The sequence below is a fragment of the Pelobates fuscus genome, chromosome 6, assembly GCF_036172605.1.
Source record: "Pelobates fuscus isolate aPelFus1 chromosome 6, aPelFus1.pri, whole genome shotgun sequence".
Lineage (NCBI taxonomy): Eukaryota > Metazoa > Chordata > Amphibia > Anura > Pelobatidae > Pelobates > Pelobates fuscus.
In genome coordinates, this window is record NC_086322.1 from 130,820,301 (window position 1) to 130,837,114 (window position 16,814).

Consider the following 16,814-nt stretch of genomic DNA (forward strand, 5'->3'; position numbering starts at 1 on the left):
CCAATTTTAAATGATGTAAAATGTTGTCCCTCGGGTGGGAACATAGTGCAACATTTTTCTCATGTTAATAAGGTTACAAACAGGATAGCTTTACAATACAATACAATACAATTGCAACAATTTTGAACTCATGGAAAGAGGGTTCTTGAAAAGCCGGTACATTCAATCCAGTCTTTGGACAGGGTTCTTTATTAAAGTGAGAATTCAAAGTGAATTTAAAATGTAAGACTAAAATAGCAGAACTGTAAGCATAGCTGACTTTTTCCAGTTTGGCTATTTTGACCTTAGATTTGGAATTCACTTTAAATTCACTGTGTTAACCCCTTCAAATCACCACTCGTGTATACACGATTGCCAGAGTATGTATTCATATCCCGCAATCATGTATACATGATTTTCAGAATTGCAAATAAAATTAGTTTTATTGCAAATTATGCCTTTAGTAAGTCCTGGAAGTCACAGCTCAGCAGCATTAAAAGCCACCAAACTGTGAGCTTCACATACTTGAACACAGAAACTAACTCTCTCTGATCAGGTCTGTCCTCTGGCAGCCAAGCAGCCAAGCAACTCTCAAACTCACAAACTCACAAAATCAACCCTTCCCACATACAACTCAGCCCCACCATAAACACAATGCCCACTGAAACGGCACAAGCACCCTGTATACACACAATACACTGCACGCAGCTACTTCCACACATACGTTCCCAGACACAGAGATCTATGTACTCCCAGAAAAAGAGATACACGGACACAAAAAACACAGATATGCATTGAAGGCACAGCCTTCGATACACATACACAAAGATATACACATACAGATGCACAAGGATACTCACTGCCAGGCACACACTCTCAGACACATACACACTACAAAATGCCAGACATGTACACACATGCACCAATACACACTGCCAGACACACACTGTGATTGTGTGACTGTATGTCAATGTGTGTGTGTGTGTCTACATCAGTGTGTTTGTGTGGGTGTATTAGAGTGTGTATGTGAATGCAAGTATGGAGTGTGTGTATATATATATTTATAGATATACATACATACATTCGTGCACACACACGCACAACTGAGAATATGAGTGCATATTACGCAATCTGACGGTGAGAGGATTATAGACATTTTATTTATCTACAACTTTTTTTCCAATGTAAACCTCATTAACTGGTAAACGACTTTTGAAAAGTTTTCCTGTCCAGACAAAATGTTTATTTTTGTTTTCATTAAATAATGCACTATCTAGGCAAACTGAAACGAAAAATACATTTAAACATTACTTTCCAGGACACCCAAAACACTCAGATTCTGGGGGTGGTTTCCAGCAAATCGCTTGATAGTCAAGGGGTTAATGGATTGAGGAGTAGATACTGAACCACAGATTTCCGTTGCGGATGGTTTCCTATTTGACCTTTAAACATGACTTGGCATAAAGATCGATGTGAATAATTGTACATAACAATAACTAACATATTTAGGGGCCTTTAATGTGATCCATAGTTTGTGTCTGGCAGGAACCTCAGTCATCTTCCTTTACATACATATTGATAAAAAACTATATTCTTGTTCTCTAGTGTGCCATTTCTGGGGAGGTCACGGAAAATGTTCCAACAAGCATAGCAGAAGTATATCATTAGACATGCTTGTGCTGTGTGAAACAAACTCTAGACATTCTGCTCAATCAAGATAGCTTTGGCAAGTTTGGTCAGTATGGCTGCAGACTGGGACAGAATTCACCCTGTGCAGTTAAAGACAGAGCAGCCCACTAGGAGAACAGAGCCAGAAAGGAGAGTGTTATGTCATCACCAATAGCAAGCACGCTCCCAAAAATGAGTATGTCAGTTTGATGCCCCTCCGGAGGACCCTGTGCTCTTGGATGCATAAAATGTCCTGTCTTTTTTCACAAAGTAAACATACAATGCATTTATAGTGAGTAGTCTCTGGTGTCCCCAATAGTGAAATGCTATAGTGCAGGGATGGGGAACCTTTGGCCCTCCAGATGTTTTGGACTCAATCTCCAATAATGCTCTTGCAACCATAATGCTGGCAAAGCATCAAGGGAGATGTAGTCTACAACATCTGGGGGCCAAAGGTTCCCCAGTCCTGCTATAGTGGAACATGGCTGTGTGCATTGTGCATATGTGGGGAATATCCCTGTGGTTGTGTATGTGTTTGTAGGTAGAGGAGACTGTTTGTGTTGTAGTATGTGTTAAAAGATGTCTCTATGTGACATACTGTGTGTGACTAGGGGCTGCACAGCTTGTGTGTTTCTGGACTGTAAAGTGTGTCTGTGTGTGTAAATGTTTATAGAGTGTTTGCTCTTAGGAGACGTGGTATGTGCATGTAGGGGCTGCACTGTGTGTGTATACAGGGGCTGCAGGGGTTGCATTGTGTGCATGTAGGAATTGTAGTGTGTATGCATATAGGGGATGTAGTGAACATGTGTGAATATGTAAGGTAATGTGTGGATAGGAGGTTTGGTGTGCATGTGTATGAGGCGATGCAAGGTGTGTGCATAGGGGAGTAGTGTCTACATAGGAGTATTGTATGTATATAGGTGGTGTAGTTTATGTATAGGAGTGTAGTGTGTGCATAGTGTATGTAGTGTTTGTAAAGAGGTATAGTGTGTGTATTTATAGGGGAAATGGAGTAGTGTGTAGTGTGTGTCTAGAGCTGAATTTAAAAGTTAGTTTGAAAGTGGCCATCACACACATGGAAGTTGCAGAAATGTCACATAACAGTGTGACCATGCAGGGATACAATAAGTTAGATAAGTGATAACAGTTTGTGACTTTTATCATGGGTTTTGTATCTTGTAATACATTGTATCCATTAATTGGCTATGTTTGTATAACAATAGTGCAGATGGCCTGTGATAATTGTTTACTCAATTGTATTATTTTTTCTGTTTGTTTTTATGGCTGGTTTTCAATTGGTATGCTAGATCTGAACTTCCTGTACCAACACTGAACAAATGCATTTGCTATTCTCCTTGCATTGCAAACATTGTTTCAACGTTCTCTGCATGTCCTAGTGTCCATCTAATGATGCTCTTGCACCATGCTTTTTGGGGACAGTTCCCTGGTGTCCCTATTAGAGTAGAGTGTATAGCATGTGACACGTGAGCAAACATTGAAGAAACTGGTCTTAAACTGCATTTCAGGATGACCTTGCACAGATACTAAATTAAAACCTACAAGAAAAGCAATTACTGTACGCCTGTTGGACGCCATTTTACCCAGACTAATCACTCCATCCGAAACCTCAGGATAAAAGTTCTTATAGGAAATTTTAAAGACTCTCATGGACAGCAGTCATTTCAGATGAAAATTAAGCAATTAATGTTGATATAGGGTTTTGTTATACACTATCAAAATTGTATTTAAATATAAATCTTAACATCTAACCTATTTTCTTGTTTTATTCACTACTCCTACTATACTGATATTTGAGCAATTTATATATACATATATTATGCAGCTGTTTATTTTTATGCCATTTTTTCTCCCTGTTTTATGTGCTTTGTTTTATTTCATTTTCTGGCTATTGTCAACCACTCTCCACCATTGACTCTCATCCACATATTCTGCTATTTATGACACCCCACTCATCCCCTCCTCTGATCCAACAACATCAGTTGCTTTAAGTGTTAAACTGTCATATTGATCAGTATTGCTTCTTACCTGAAACCCTGAAAACCTGTCTTTTACATATTGTTAGTCCAATAAAAAAGTATAAATGCAATATTCTTGCTATTTTGGCATCTTGTCTACTGGACTAATATGGCTAATCCGATTACATTGTTGTAAAAGATAGTACATATAGCTGCATAAATAAGCAAATGATCAAACTGATTAGAAAAGATGAAACATATTTTTTCTTACCTGTTATACGAACATGCAAAATACATTAGGTGGAGCAATAGAAATGTACCTTTCATGTAGATCTGTAGAAAAAGAAAAAAAAAACAGAGGAAAAGGAAATAGTGCAAAGACGGCTGTGAACTATGTGAACCAGTGGTAAAAATATCACACTCACAAGCTAGGATCTAATATACAGTTGCAAGAAAAAGTATGTGAACCCTTTGGAATGATATGGATTCCTGCACAAATTGGTCATAAAATGTGATCTGATCATCATCTAAGTCACAACAATAGACAATCACAGTCTGCTTAAACTAATAACACACAAAGAATGAAATGGTGCCATGTTTTTATTGAACACACCATGTAAACATTCACAGTGCAGGTGGAAAAAGTATGTGAACCCTTGGATTTAATAACTGGTTGAACCTCCTTTGGCAGCAATAACTTCAACCAAACGTTTCCTGTAGTTGCAGATCAGACGTGCACAACGGTCAGGTGTAATTCTTGACCATTCCTCTTTACAGAACTGTTTCAGTTCAGCAATATTCTTGGGATGTCTGGTGTGAATCGCTTTCTTGAGGTTATGCCACAGCATCTCAATCGGGTCGAGGTCAGGACTCTGACTGGGCCACTTCAGAAGGTGTATTTTCTTCTGTTTAAGCCATCCTGTTGTTGATTTACGTCTATGCTTTGGGTCATTGTCCTGTTGCAACACCCATCTTCTGTTGAGCTTCAGCTGGTAGACAGATGGCCTTAAGTTCTCCTGTAAAATGTCTTGATAAACTTGGGAATTAATTTTTCCTTCGATGATAGCAATCCGTCCAGGCCCTGACGCAGCAAAGCAGCCCCAAACCATGATGCCCCCACCACCATACTTCACAGTTGGGATGAGGTTTTGATGTTGGTGTGCTGTGCCTCTTTTTCGACACACATAGTGTTGTGTGTTTCTTCCAAACAACTCAACTTTGGTTTAATCTGTCCACAGAATATTTTGCCAGTACTGCTGTGGAACATCCAGGTGCTCTTCTGCAAACTGTAAACGTGCAGCAATGTTTTGTTTGGACAGCAGTGGCTTCCTCTGTGGTATCCTCCCATGAAATCCATTCTTGTTTAGTGTTTTACGTATTGTAGATTCGCTAACAGGTATGTTAGCATTTGCCAGTGACTTTTGTAAGTCTTTAGCTGACACTCTAGGATTCTTCTTCACCTCATTGAGCAGTCTGCGCTGTGCTCTTACAGTCATCTTTACAGGATGGCCACTCCTAAGGAGAGTAGCAGCAGTGCTGAACTTTCTCCATTTATAGACAATTTGTCTTACCGTGGACTGATGAACAGCAAGGCTTTTAGAGATACTTTTATAACCCTTTCCAGCTTTATGCAAGTCAACAATTCTTAATCGTAGGTCTTCTGAGAGCTCTTTTGTGCGAGGCATCATTCACATCAGGCAATGCTTCTTGTGAAAAGCAAACCCAGAACTTTTGTGTGTTTTTTATAGGGCAGGGCAGCTGTAACCAACACCTCCAATCTCATCTCATTGATTGGACTCCAGTTGGCTGACATCTCACTCCAATTAGCTCTTGGATATGTCATTAGTCTAGGGGTTCACATACTTTTTCCACCTGCACTGTGAATGTTTACATGGTGTGTTCAATAAAAACATGGCAACATTTCAGTCTTTGTGTGTTTAAGCAGACTGTGATTGTCTATTGTTGTGACTTAGATGATGATCAGATCACATTTTATGACCAGTTTGTGCAGAAATCCATATCATTCCAAAGGGTTCACATACTTTTTCTTGCAACTGTATTCACTTGGCTCAAAAGTTAAGCACAGTTGGACAATTACAGGTGGTCCTTATCCTTCTTCTACCTGGTATTCCACAACTGCATACATTGAGAAAATTCCATAGCACAGCACTATATAATACAAGTAAGAAGAGTGCACTAAATTGTCCTATAGATGTGATGAATCCTTTATTGATCCAAAATTATAATCATGGATAGCAACAATATAAATGAAAGTAAAGTCCAAACTGTCCAATGGCTAGTGCCCAAAAACCAAGACATGTTTCGTCCTTATCCGAGAGCTTATTGGGTTGGTGTATATGGTTCCTTTTAACCCCTTAAGGACCAAACTTCTGGAATAAAAGGGAATCATGACATGTCACACATGTCGTGTGTCCTTAAGGGGTTAAAGGGCCACCTTGGGTACTCTTCTGGTCTGCCTCTTCTCTCCTACTGGAATGCATCATGCATTCCATGGTGTATAGATCCAGTCTTCTGATTTCTGGTTGTAACACTGACATCTGTCGACCTCTTCAGAAGTGCATCATGTTTGGCATGAGCTGCAACATATTGTTACCTTCCACTGCGTTACAGGTTGTGTTGTGCCTTATTTCCAATATCAGTGCTTGGAATGCATGGTGCACTCCATTACCTGGACAGTCCACTTTATTCTAACATCAATAATCTTTATATTTGTTATAAGAAGTTACCACATCCAACAACAATATTTGGTCCTTTCAGACTTAACCTTAATATTTATCCATGTATACAATACTGTCATAAGAACTAAAAGAAAAGAAGGGGAGCGGTCAAGGATAGGGGTTTAGTGTAACACCCTTGTCCCATACCTAACCCACAAACAACAGATCACATAGACTGGAAAAGTAGGGGATAACCCTAGGGAATACAATAAATAGTAGATAACCAAAGGTTCATAAGAACTATATTTCATTAAAACTTATATAAAAAGAAATAAAAAATTCCTTAAAACTTTTAGTAGATAGATGAAAAAGGAAAACAGGTAAAAGGATTGCTAAGCCAAAGATTATACCCCATATACAGTGGTATCAAGGCATAATAAAGTGAACCTGTGACAAACTGTGCAAAAATTGATGTAAGTAATAAATATGTATTTACTATACTCAACTCAAAGGAACACTATAGGGTCAGGAATACAAACATGTATTCCTGACACTATAGTGTTACAAACACTATTTAGGCGGCCTCTCTCCCCCTTCTCCCCTCTTACCCCTCTTAAATAGAATTAAATCTTAACTTTTTCCAGTGTAACGTGCTCGCCTCCTTGACTAAGATGATCAGAATTGACAATCTCAGCCAATCCAATGCTTTCCCATGCCTTGACACATAGCATCTCTATGGGGGAAAATTCAGCAACGCCATGCAGAGTATGGCAATGCTAAATGTCAGTACTCTGACCCCAGCACCTCTTATATGAGCAATTACTTTCTGAACAGACCTCATAATTTGATAAATACATATATATATATATCGCAAAAAGAATAGTGAATCTGGCACTCAGTCCTAAAGTAATAAACAAAAATTATTTACACCAAGGTGCTGCTTTGCGCTGAGTATATGAGATGAGACAAAAATAAGGACACTCAATGGATTTCCAAATCAAACAAGTGTATTCAAAATGTTGTTCCACATAAAAGGGACTGGAGGGGAATTAACACATGGGAGGGCATGGGGTGGTATGGGATACATAGAGGGCCTGGGGGGGAATTGACACATGGAAGGGACTGGGGGGGGAATTGGGACACATGGAGGGACTGGCGGGAATTGACACATGGAGGGACTGGGGAAATTGGGACACACAGACAGACTGAGGGGAGATGACAAATAGATGGACTGGGGGGGAGTTGGCAGGCATGGAGGAGCTAGGGTGAAGATAAAGACACATGTATGGACTGGAGGAGGGAAATGAGACACATGGAGGGGCTGAGGGGGGATGAGACACATGGAGGGGCTGTGGGTAAATGAGACACATAAGGGATGGGGGGATTGAGACACATGGAGGGGATGGAGGGGAGAATGAGACACATGGAAGGGCTAGATGGGGCTAAGATACATGGAAGGGCAGAGTAATTTTTGCACTGGGGTCTGGTGGTTTCCAGTTATGGCTCTGGTCCCAAGGCACCTCCTTCTAGTTTAATCAACACAAGAATTGTGTGTCACTGCAGCCCACTATCACTTGCAAGTCCTACCATGCTAGTGCTCCTGGGGGCAACTGCTTCCTACTGGCTCACCCCCTTTGCCATCCCCCCATGGCTGTTTTAGCCTGAGTCTTGCAAATCATGTCTGTACACTTCTTTGTACTTTAGTAAATGAGCAGTGACTACAACCTGATCTAGTCTTTCTCTGCTTGTCTTAAATCCAGTTTATGAAGTTATATTTCAGTCAATGCAGTTTGTTTTTATTTGTTTGTTTAGGTGAAATATTTGATGTTTTTTTACACTGCGCACATTCCATTGGCCTGGAAATGCTTGCTTTTTTTAACCTCTTCATGGAAAGGGTATGCAAGTCTATATATGTCATCTGTTATAATGGGTTAAATAACAATGTAACACTGCTTTGGGTATAATCTTTTTGCATACTATCCATGATTCAGGACCCCCTATGGGTATCTCATAAGAGGTATAACACTGGGTCTGGAAGGAGTGCTAGTGGTTGGTGATTGGATAAAAAAAAGTTTGGTAAGCATTTGGAGCAAGTCAATTTATTCTTTGTTTTGTAAGTAATCATATGACAAAAATGCTGCATATCTTCAGGACAGCCAAAATATTTAGAGGCTTGCTTGCTTTAATTCTACGTGTGAGTATGATTGCCTGTGTGAAATATACTTGCTGTTCGCCAAAACCTTGATGGAATATGTGTAATAACTATGAACAGCTTGTGCGCAAAAGCACATAAATAACCAAAGCAAACTGAGTCAAAGCAAAAGTTGTCAAAATGTTCTGTTCCCAGCCAGAGTTTTTTTAAAAAATACCTCTTCGGTTTGGGGTAATTGAGAGCCAGCTAAGATTATTTGCACCATTGTATACACCAGATATCATCTTGGTTGTTTAATTTTATATGTCCCCTTATCAGTTCCTTCACTTGTGTTATTGGACCTGTTGTCTCAGCAACTCCTGGCTGAATGTTGGGGTTAAAGCTACATTTACCATATACATAATCATGTATGGTATAACCCAGTTTCCAAACATTTTAGGTTCAACGCGCCCTTAATATTTTAATATTTTTCCAAGGTGCCCCAAGTCCAAAAATGTCTAGATTGTATACATGTATACAGGGCCCTGTTCAGCAGAAATGTTTCCCCGTCAAGGGTGGATCCAAAACTTAATCTCGGGATGGGCACTGGTAGAGTATTTAAAAAAACAATCCAGGGACAATAACCACAAGAGCACTCTGTAGTGGTTGTAGTGCCCTCCCAGTTTATGAACAATTTGACAACTTACCTGAGGTCTGCCGGGGGCAGGGGCTGTCATAGGGAATAGATGCAGTAGTATATGTGCGTTAGGGGTGCAATGTATATGTGTGTGTGTGAGGGGTGCAGTGTGTGTACGGGAGTGCATTGTGTTTGTGAAGGATGTAGTGTGTGTGTGTGTGAGGGGTGCATTATGTGTGCATGAGGGGTACAGTGTGTACGTGAGGGGTACAGTGTGTGTGTGGGGCAGTTTGTGTATGGGAGGTAGTTTGTTTGAGGGGTACAGTATGTGTGTATGGGGAGCAATATGTGTGAATGGTACAGTGTGTGTGCAAGAGGGGCAGTGTGTGTATGCGGGGCAGTGTGTGTGAGGGGTACAGTGTGTGTGTATGGGGCAGTGTGTGTGTATGGAGGGGCAATGTATGCATGTATGGTGGGCAGTGTGTGTTTATGGGGGGCGGTGTGTGTGAGGGGTACAGTGTGTGTGTATGGAGGGTCAATGTACTTGTATGGGGGGCAGTGTGTGTTAGGGGTACAGTTTGTTTATATGGAGGGGCAATGTATGTGTATGGGGGACAGTGTGTGTGTGTTTGGGGACAGTGTGTGTGTTTGTGTAAAGGGGACAGTGTGTGTATGGGGGACAGTGTGTGTATGGGGGAGGGCAGAATAATGAATATATACTTTTATTTGTTTTATTAAAAAAATATATATATTTTCATATCCCCTCTCCCTTCTTACCTTTGCCTTGGAAGGGGGACAGTACAGAGGGCCGGAGCCACCGTTAGGGAAACTAGGCATTTGCCTAGGGAGCCAGCCTGCTGGGGGCACTCACCTGGTGAGCTGCCTGCCCCTGTCTGGGGACGCAGGGCGAGCGGCTCTTGAGCCGCCTCCAGCCCCAGGCCGAACTTCAAGGCGCCCGAAAGTGGGGGCGCCGAGAGGAGCCCTGTCTCAGGGGGGCCAGGTGGCACCCCCGAAGCTGTATTAGGTAAGGCAGAGCAGACACTTGCTTACCTTGATGGCAGGTGCCTGCTCTGCGACAAAAAATGCAGGAGGAGGAGAGGGGGACGGAGAAGCCAGGCAGTGAGGGAGGCTGTTCTTGCAGCCTTTCACTCCTCCCTTGCGCGCCCTCTGTGATGCCGGGAGCCGGAATATGACGTCATTCTGGCCACAGCATACTATACAGCGGGCGGGAGGAGTGAGGAGCTGCCCCACACTGGACCCCAGGGGGTTAGTGTTTGACTGTCAGTGAGTGTGTGTTTGTGTGTGTTTGTTAGTGAGTGTCTGCCTTTGTGTGTGTGTGTGTGTGTCAGTGAGTGAGTTTATGTCTGTCAGTGAGTGTGTGTTTGTGTGTCTGTCAGTGAGTGAGTGTATTGCTGTCAGTAAGTGTCTGTGTGTGTGTGTGTGTGTGTGTCAGTGAGTGAGTGTCTGTGTGTGTGTGTGTCTGTGTGTGTCAATGAGTGAGTGTATGTATGTATGCCTGTGTGTGTGTGGGTCTGTCAGTGAGTGTGTGTGTCTGTCAGTGAGTGTGTCTGTATGTCTGTCTGTCAGTGAGTGTATGTCTGTCTGTAAGTGAGTGTATGTCTGTCTGTCAGTGAGTGTCTGTGTGTCTGTCAGTGAGTGAGTGTATGTATGTCAGTGAGTATCAGTGAGTGAGTGTGTGTCTATCTGTCAGTGAGTGAGTGTATGTCTGTCAGTAAGTTTGTGTGTGTGTGTGTGTGTCTGTCAGTGAGTTTCTGTGTGTGTGTGTGTGTGTGTGTGTGTGTGTGTGTGTCAGTGAGTGAGTGTATGTGTGTCAGTGAGTGAGTGTATGTCTGTCAGTGAGTGTGTGTCTGCCAGTGTGTGTCTGTCAGTGAGTAAGTGACATGAGGGTGCGGCAAAATGGATAGTTAGTGTGTGTCTGTCTGTTAGAGTGTGTCTGTCTGTTAGTGTGTGTGTCTGTTAGTGTGTGCCTGTCTGTTAGTGTGTGTGCCTGTTAGTGTGTGTGCCTGTTAGTGAGTATGTGTTTCTGTCAGTGAATGTGTGTGTGTGTGTGTATTTAGAATGCGGGGCAGGGGGGAAGGGTTGGGTGGGGGTGGTGCGTGGGGGGGGAGGAAGGGGGGAGGGGGCAGCACAAAACAGGATACACCACTGGCTTGTACTATAGTGCTCTTATCAACCTATTTATGTAAATGAGACTGTTGGGGGCTTAAAATATGTGTGCTGTTTTAACCTTCACCAAGTGTCGTCTGGTGTTTGGTCTAGGGTGGAAAAAGCCCTCAGTGATCCCAGTCAAGCCTCGGCGACTGGGTCTGAAGTGCTCCAGGGTCCCTGATAGCTATGAGGAAGTGGACTTGGCGGAGTTACTCAGCCGGATTACTGGAGCTCCGTTACACTCATAATTTTATACAGCATATCTATAATGCTGATCTCTATTTTTACTCTTGATTATACTTTCTAATGCATTTTTCAAACAAGTTTTTCTCAAAGAAATAAAGGCTCTGCTCAATTGTGTGGGCCTTCATCTCCAGAGGAGCAATGGCCATCTGGCCTGCTTCCTGGCTCAGCTTTGCAGAAAGGAGTAATTGGGAACACTTGGGAAACTGGGTTTAAGTTACACACATGCAGAGCAGAAATGTCTGTGAGACAGCTATTTGGGATCAAAAGAAGTGGCTTGACAGCTATTACATGGAATAGAAAAGGGGCTGTGCAAACCATTATTTTTGGAGAATCTATGCGGAATGTCACATATGAGGCTTTTGTTTGTATGACAATCTTCATCTTTGGACTATTTCATCAATGGGTTCTTTCTTCTTTTCTTTGTGAGCATTTGTATCATCACCAAGAACCTTCATCTTGTGACTTCTATTTTGATGGCCATATGCAGTTGTTGAGCCTGGGTTCCACTATGGTAGACCTCTGAATGTAGATATAGGCCAATTTATGGTTTTCTTAATTATCACTGGAAACAAGGTTTTGAAGTTTACTTAACTGTCTCCTGTGGCCCCTGTGTCATTGGCTACTGTCTCTTGCAGTCTTTGTTAATTTCTTTGGTATGTTTATGTATATGTTCATATATAATTTCCCTTTGCTAAGATCTCCCAGTTTTTCATATATACACATTACTTTCCTGCTCTCTGAGTTCAATATTATCCAAACATTTCACCAACAACAATCTTCTTTCTTGGTTTTAAATGCATAAAACATGTTCACAGGTATTATGTGTCTGGCTCTGGCCCCAATAGTATGATGTAAGTTAGTTATCAGTTACCATTACCTTTCATTGTGTTGCTCTTCTCCTCAGCTGAGAAGACATTATCTTTTACACCAAGTTCAATATCTATTCAGAAAGTTTCATTAATTGTCATGTAGCTGATTGCGATGAATCCTTGGATCTCTAACTTTGAATAAAACACACCACTGCATTCAACCACCAACATTGCACACATATGCACACCCACATTTAAATGCCAATCCTACACGCAAACACACCCCTGAATTCAAGCGCCAGCACTACACACACAAACACCCCTGAATTCAAACTCCAGCACTACACACACAAACACAAGCACTGAGGGTTATTCAGTGATGTGAGAATTCAAGGTGAGTTCAAAGTGAATTTCAAATTTAAAGTCACAATAGTTAAACTGGAAAGATTCTTCCAGTCAGCTGTTTGTCTATTTTGGCCTTAAAAATGTTAATTTACTTTGGGCAAATGGTAGATCTCCAACTGGCAAAGCATTGTGGGAGTTCTAGGGCAGCTAAGGATCCATCTTTTGACCACCCTTGTGCTAGAGGGGCCCAAACTATTTATAGCACAAGGGCCCTCTGAACTACGTCACTGATCTAATTATATTGCAAATTCAAACTGCAGCTAATTTTACTATGTATAAAATGTGGTTTTTTTTTCACTAAACTCTGATTTAACAAATTAAGATTGAAAAGCAAAAACATTCTAGCTGCGACTGTATCTGAAACTGAAAATGTTTCCAAATCAGCTATTTTATCCTCAATTTTGCCATTTAAATAATAATATGGAAAAGTTGGACCACTTTTCATGGTATGGTGGCTGGGAAATTTGTGTCATCTCAGTGCATATGCTTTAGCATCTATGAGGGCTGCAGTGACAGCATGATACCATGACTTTTTAATATGCATACTTTTTTTTATCAGTAAATGTGTACTTTTTTCGTATACATACTTATTCTGTGGATTATTTGGGATTATCTATGTGTGCGGACCTACATGTACCTATTGGGACACATTATCCAGAATTGGGAAATGTCCAGCACCGTGGCAAGAATCCTGCTAATTTAACAATGGAATGACTCACAAGTACAATCTAATATATTTTGGCATTTCTGAGATGATTTGGTGTTGCGGCTACACATGTGAACGGAATATTATTTCCTGTTCACACTATCTTTATTTTATTATTAAATATGCCACAATGCCATTGTCAATCTATAGGATACAGCTTTAGTAAGTCCCACTTTTGGAAGGTGTCACTGTGTTCTGAGATCAAATGGTGGTAGATTGATACATGTGGTCTGTCTCAAGGTCCCATCTGCTATAGACTTTTTACTTTCCCTCCCATACAATTTTAGGGGCATTCCATTCTGTCATCATCTCTTGTCATTCCTTCTGTAGTACATCCCAGGAGGAGGAGAGAGACTTAGCTCAGGGCATGGTACACAGGCACACATGCTGGGGACAGCTGCCTCTATACCACCAGAAGGCTAATGTAGCTTTCCATCAACCCGAGTCCCATGGAGACACCACAACAACCCTCTGATGGCCTCACACTGTCTGCCCAGTCTGAGAGTGCACACTAATTAAAGCTGTAACAATTTCCTAACAATCACAGCGAAACCCTTCTACATTGTGCTTAGAGGCAGTTGCTTGTAGTGAGTTGTGTGCCTTGATTTGCTGTTTGGCAGGCATGGAGGAGCTAGGGTGAAGATAAAGACACATGTATGGACTGGAGGAGGGAAATGAGACACATGGAGGGGCTGAGGGGGGATGAGACACATGGAGGGGCTGTGGGTAAATGAGACACATAAGGGATGGGGGGATTGAGACACATGGAGGGGATGGAGGGGAGAATGAGACACATGGAAGGGCTAGATGGGGCTAAGATACATGGAAGGGCAGAGTAATTTTTGCACTGGGGTCTGGTGGTTTCCAGTTATGGCTCTGGTCCCAAGGCACCTCCTTCTAGTTAAATCAACACAAGAATTGTGTGTCACTGCAGCCCACTATCACTTGCAAGTCCTACCATGCTAGTGCTCCTGGGGGCAACTGCTTCCTACTGGCTCACCCCCTTTGCCATCCCCCCATGGCTGTTTTAGCCTGAGTCTTGCAAATCATGTCTGTACACTTCTTTGTACTTTAGTAAATGAGCAGTGACTACAACCTGATCTAGTCTTTCTCTGCTTGTCTTAAATCCAGTTTATGAAGTTATATTTCAGTCAATGCAGTTTGTTTTTATTTGTTTGTTTAGGTGAAATATTTGATGTTTTTTTACACTGCGCACATTCCATTGGCCTGGAAATGCTTGCTTTTTTTAACCTCTTCATGGAAAGGGTATGCAAGTCTATATATGTCATCTGTTATAATGGGTTAAATAACAATGTAACACTGCTTTGGGTATAATCTTTTTGCATACTATCCATGATTCAGGACCCCCTATGGGTATCTCATAAGAGGTATAACACTGGGTCTGGAAGGAGTGCTAGTGGTTGGTGATTGGATAAAAAAAAGTTTGGTAAGCATTTGGAGCAAGTCAATTTATTCTTTGTTTTGTAAGTAATCATATGACAAAAATGCTGCATATCTTCAGGACAGCCAAAATATTTAGAGGCTTGCTTGCTTTAATTCTACGTGTGAGTATGATTGCCTGTGTGAAATATACTTGCTGTTCGCCAAAACCTTGATGGAATATGTGTAATAACTATGAACAGCTTGTGCGCAAAAGCACATAAATAACCAAAGCAAACTGAGTCAAAGCAAAAGTTGTCAAAATGTTCTGTTCCCAGCCAGAGTTTTTTTTAAAAATACCTCTTCGGTTTGGGGTAATTGAGAGCCAGCTAAGATTATTTGCACCATTGTATACACCAGATATCATCTTGGTTGTTTAATTTTATATGTCCCCTTATCAGTTCCTTCACTTGTGTTATTGGACCTGTTGTCTCAGCAACTCCTGGCTGAATGTTGGGGTTAAAGCTACATTTACCATATACATAATCATGTATGGTATAACCCAGTTTCCAAACATTTTAGGTTCAACGCGCCCTTAATATTTTAATATTTTTCCAAGGTGCCCCAAGTCCAAAAATGTCTAGATTGTATACATGTATACAGGGCCCTGTTCAGCAGAAATGTTTCCCCGTCAAGGGTGGATCCAAAACTTAATCTCGGGATGGGCACTGGTAGAGTATTTAAAAAAACAATCCAGGGACAATAACCACAAGAGCACTCTGTAGTGGTTGTAGTGCCCTCCCAGTTTATGAACAATTTGACAACTTACCTGAGGTCTGCCGGGGGCAGGGGCTGTCATAGGGAATAGATGCAGTAGTATATGTGCGTTAGGGGTGCAATGTATATGTGTGTGTGTGAGGGGTGCAGTGTGTGTACGGGAGTGCATTGTGTTTGTGAAGGATGTAGTGTGTGTGTGTGTGAGGGGTGCATTATGTGTGCATGAGGGGTACAGTGTGTACGTGAGGGGTACAGTGTGTGTGTGGGGCAGTTTGTGTATGGGAGGTAGTTTGTTTGAGGGGTACAGTATGTGTGTATGGGGAGCAATATGTGTGAATGGTACAGTGTGTGTGCAAGAGGGGCAGTGTGTGTATGCGGGGCAGTGTGTGTGAGGGGTACAGTGTGTGTGTATGGGGCAGTGTGTGTGTATGGAGGGGCAATGTATGCATGTATGGTGGGCAGTGTGTGTTTATGGGGGGCGGTGTGTGTGAGGGGTACAGTGTGTGTGTATGGAGGGTCAATGTACTTGTATGGGGGGCAGTGTGTGTTAGGGGTACAGTTTGTTTATATGGAGGGGCAATGTATGTGTATGGGGGACAGTGTGTGTGTGTTTGGGGACAGTGTGTGTGTTTGTGTAAAGGGGACAGTGTGTGTATGGGGGACAGTGTGTGTATGGGGGAGGGCAGAATAATGAATATATACTTTTATTTGTTTTATTAAAAAAATATATATATTTTCATATCCCCTCTCCCTTCTTACCTTTGCCTTGGAAGGGGGACAGTACAGAGGGCCGGAGCCACCGTTAGGGAAACTAGGCATTTGCCTAGGGAGCCAGCCTGCTGGGGGCACTCACCTGGTGAGCTGCCTGCCCCTGTCTGGGGACGCAGGGCGAGCGGCTCTTGAGCCGCCTCCAGCCCCAGGCCGAACTTCAAGGCGCCCGAAAGTGGGGGCGCCGAGAGGAGCCCTGTCTCAGGGGGGCCAGGTGGCACCCCCGAAGCTGTATTAGGTAAGGCAGAGCAGACACTTGCTTACCTTGATGGCAGGTGCCTGCTCTGCGACAAAAAATGCAGGAGGAGGAGAGGGGGACGGAGAAGCCAGGCAGTGAGGGAGGCTGTTCTTGCAGCCTTTCACTCCTCCCTTGCGCGCCCTCTGTGATGCCGGGAGCCGGAATATGACGTCATTCTGGCCACAGCATACTATACAGCGGGCGGGAGGAGTGAGGAGCTGCCCCACACTGGACCCCAGGGGGTTAG